The 3965-nt window shown below is 36.9% G+C and overlaps 1 pseudogene; it reads right to left on the bottom strand.

Moving 5' to 3' along the window:
* Positions 1-665: 665 nt before the first annotated feature.
* On the bottom strand, positions 666-3647 carry LOC130998379 (probable receptor-like protein kinase At5g59700; annotated as a pseudogene).
* Positions 3648-3965: the final 318 nt, after the last annotated feature.

Here is a 3965-nt window from a genome sequence, read left to right as displayed (position 1 = left end):
CGGGAGAGGTGGACATCAAATGCTGCCTCAACTGGCACCGCATCGACCTGCTGCGCCGCTTCTCCTTCTCGCGGCGGCGCGCGGCGGAGGAACACATGTTTCTCCTGCTACTGCCTATTTCCCGCCGCTCGAGAACCGCTGCCTCAACGAGGCCGCCATCAGATCCATCCCGATCTTCAAGTTCGGGAGCGAAGCCTTCTCCGACGACAACGACGCCGCGAAATCTCAATCTCAATCCCGCGATTGCGCGGTTTGCTTGAACGAATTCCAGCGGGGAGAGAAGCTGCGCACGATTCCGAATTGCAGCCACATCTTCCACATCGATTGCCAGACTGCTAAATTAATTCCGAATCAGTAGCTGCCGCGCCGTCGATCGACCGCCTGAAACCCTATCGCCGCCGCCTGCAACCCTAATTTCTGAGGAGAAGACGCCGCAGATCTGGCTCTCTCTCTTTCTCATGGTCGATCTCCGCCTACGAGATCTTCATCCGCGCCAACCTCTCCTCCGCCTAATCTAGAGGGGTTATGTGCTGTCACCTCTGCCTCGCGCTGCCTCCGTCAATTGCTCTACTTCGAATCCAATTTCCCGATCTGATTTATTAGATATAAGGAAGAGTAGGAATTCGCGGTGATACACAACCGCCGCTGGGAATTCGTGCTTTTGCTTAGGATCTGCATTGGTGTGGCTGCCCGAGGCGACCACCACCCCCCGATACTTGAAACTGCAAGCAATGCTCCAAACGGCACAAGACCTCGGACATGAAGGGGCGATCATCCCTCGAGTCCTGCAAGCATTTCTCCATTGTCTAACCAAATATCCTCAAAGAGTCGGGATTGATCTTGCCCACAAGAAAAGGATCAACAATGCTATCTAGCTGCCCATTTTTCTGCAATGACATTCCCCAATAAGCCAAGTTCACTTGCTCTTTAGGAAGGCAACGGTCCACTACGTGCCTTGCACACAACACTTCAAGAAGCACCACTCCAAACGAGTAGACGTCGGATTTCGGAGTTAGCTGCAAACATGTGTAATACTCAGTATTCAAATACCCAAAGCTTCCCTTCACTTGAGTGGTGAAACGAGTCTCATCAACAGAGCCCGTCACAGAGAGCCCGAAATCAGCAACTTTCGCCACGTTGTTCTCGTCCAACAAGATGTTTGTGGACTTGATGTCTCTATGAACGACTGTCTCGGTGCAGCCAGTGTGAAGATAGTCCAGACCCCTCGCCGCACCAATGCAGATTCTAAGCCTCTGCATTGAATTGATGGATTGGTATTGTTTAATAAAATATTGTTTCTAAATTCAGATGTTCATTGAATTTGAGATTTGATTGTGAGAGCATCTAAATTGATTTGGTGAGTTTTTTTTTTTATCGGATTTAGTGAATTTTTAAGATACCAACTTCAAAATACCAACTTTGAAATTATTGCCCAACAATGTTCGTTTGTTTTGGTTGTTGGCAAAATTTAGGAGTCCATGATTTTGATTGTATTGTAATGATAATTAATTAATATATTTAACTGGTATTTTGAGAGTGTATAGATCGATTGAAAGATAAAGAGATTTTGGACAATTGATTAAAGTTCTTGAATTCACAACTAGATCTATGAATTCACAACTTAAATGTTCTTGAATTCACAACTTAATATTCTTGAATTCACAACGAGATCTATGAATTTACAACTAAAACTTGAATTCACAACCAAAATAAATTCTAGTTTTAATTGTGAATTCAAACTTTAAAAACCCCAAATTCACAACTACTTGAATTCACAACCAAAATAAATTCTGGTTGTGAATTAAATTTTAATTGTGAATTCGACTGGTTGTTAATTCGCAACAAAAAAATTCTGATTGTGAATTAAATTTTAGGGTTTAGGGTTTAGGGTTTACGGTTCACAACTAAGGTTTACGGTTTCAGTTCAGTTCAGTTGTGAATTTACTGTTTCAGTTCAGTTGTGAATTCACAATCGTAATAATTCACAACTAGGGTTTACGGTTTCAGTTCAGTTCAGTTGTGAATTTACTGTTTCAGTTCAGTTGTGAATTCACAATCATAATAATTCACAACTAGGGTTTAGGTTTATGATTTAGGGTTTAGGGTTTCAGTTCATTTCAATTGTGAATTTACTTATTAAGTTCATTTGTGAATTTACTGTTTCGGTTCAGTTGTGAATTCACAATCGTAATAATTCACAACTAGGGTTTACGGTTTAGGGTTTCAGTTCAGTTCAGTTCAGTTGTGAATTTACTGTTTCAGTTCAGTTGTGAATTCACAATTGTAATAATTCACTACTAGGGTTTAGGTTTAGGTTTAGGTTTAGGGTTTAGTGTTTCAGTTCAGTTCAATTGTGAATTCACAATCGTAATAATTCACAACTAGGGTTTAGGTTTAGGGTTTAGGGTTTAGAGTTTAGATAGGGTTTACGGTTGTGAATTAAATTTTCGTTGTGAATTCGACTGGTTTTGAATTCACAACCAAATAATTCTTATTGTGAATTAAATTTAGGTTGTGAATTCACAACCAAAAAATTCTGGTTGTGAATTAAATTTTGATTATGAATTCGTTTGGTTGTGAATTAAATTTTGATTGTGAATTCGACTGGTTGTGAATTCATAAACAAAAAATTCTGGTTGTGAATTCGATTGGTTGTGAATTCACAATTCACAACCAGTGTGAATTCACAACCAAATTGGTTGTGAATTCACACTGGTTGTGAATTGCGGGATTTTTTAAAGGGGTGATGTAAAGTGGACATTTTTTTAATTTTTAATGTGAAGGGCATTTTGGTAACAGTGGAAATTTTTTAAGTTTTTTATTTTAGTGAACATTTTTTATTTTTACAATATGAAAGTGGCCATTTTAAAAATTCACTCTTTATAATATTTTGATTCATAAAAAAAATTATGGTCCTAATTGTACTAAGGAAAACATAAGGGTCCTTCCTACTTTTTGATTAAAACATTTTTAATTTTCTTTCTAGTCATTAAACAAGTGGGTACATTTTATGCCTTAAATAACCCTTTCTTAATTTGATTGCTTTAAATTTTTTGAAACATTATTAATAAAATGAAGAGACTATTATTTCTAAAATTTTGTTAAACAAAAGCCTTTTATTTAGAGACTACGATTGTAGTCAATAAAATTTGGAAGATATACGTCAATTCTATTTGGAGAAATTACTAAGAGCATTTACAACAAGGATCGTAAAGTGAACGTGCGCACGTACCGATGCCGGGGGAGGGAGGGGGTGGCGAAGCTATGCACCGCGTGTGAAAGAGAAGAGAGAAAACGCCTGGGTGGCACAAACAATGACAAAAAAGAAAAAAAAAATGAAAATATGATTTGCAAGGACAGAATGCCAATTTATTATTATTATTATTATTATTATTATTAAAGAGTTGTTTGGTAATAGTCTTCTCCTTTTTTCTTATTTTCTTTTCCTTTATTTTTTATTTTCTTCTATAAATACTTCATTCTCCCTCATTCAATTTACACCATTCTCTTCTTCTTCACTTTCTTCTTATTTTTTTCATTTAAAAAAATATGGAGCGTGACTGGGAAAATTGGTGGAACAACAACTCACAAAAATCCAGCGTCGTTGCCGAGAAACCCAAATTGGTCTGATGGTACTTTTTCGCCATTCTCTCAAGAATCAAATGCATTCACTTCGGCGGGTATTGAGGGAATCAACTTTATTATTGTAATTATATTTTTTTAAATTGATATGGGGTTTAATTTTTATTTTAATGTAATCTTTTATAATTAATGTAATATTAAATTTGAGTTTTAATTTAGAAATACACTTAAATTAAAGATAAAATAAAATTAAAGAACATGAAAATAGAGAACCTCAATTTGAGTAAGTGAAAAGGCTCTTAAATGATGGGGTCTCCCTAAAAGCCCCTTAAAGGTAGGGATGTAAATGAATCAAATAATTTTGGTTTGATTCGGTATTCGAT

This window comes from Salvia miltiorrhiza, chromosome 8 (genome assembly GCF_028751815.1).
Source record: "Salvia miltiorrhiza cultivar Shanhuang (shh) chromosome 8, IMPLAD_Smil_shh, whole genome shotgun sequence".
Taxonomy (NCBI): Eukaryota; Viridiplantae; Streptophyta; class Magnoliopsida; order Lamiales; family Lamiaceae; genus Salvia; species Salvia miltiorrhiza.
The sequence above is the reverse complement of the archived record's forward strand: the minus strand, read 5'-3'. Positions and strand labels throughout refer to the sequence as shown.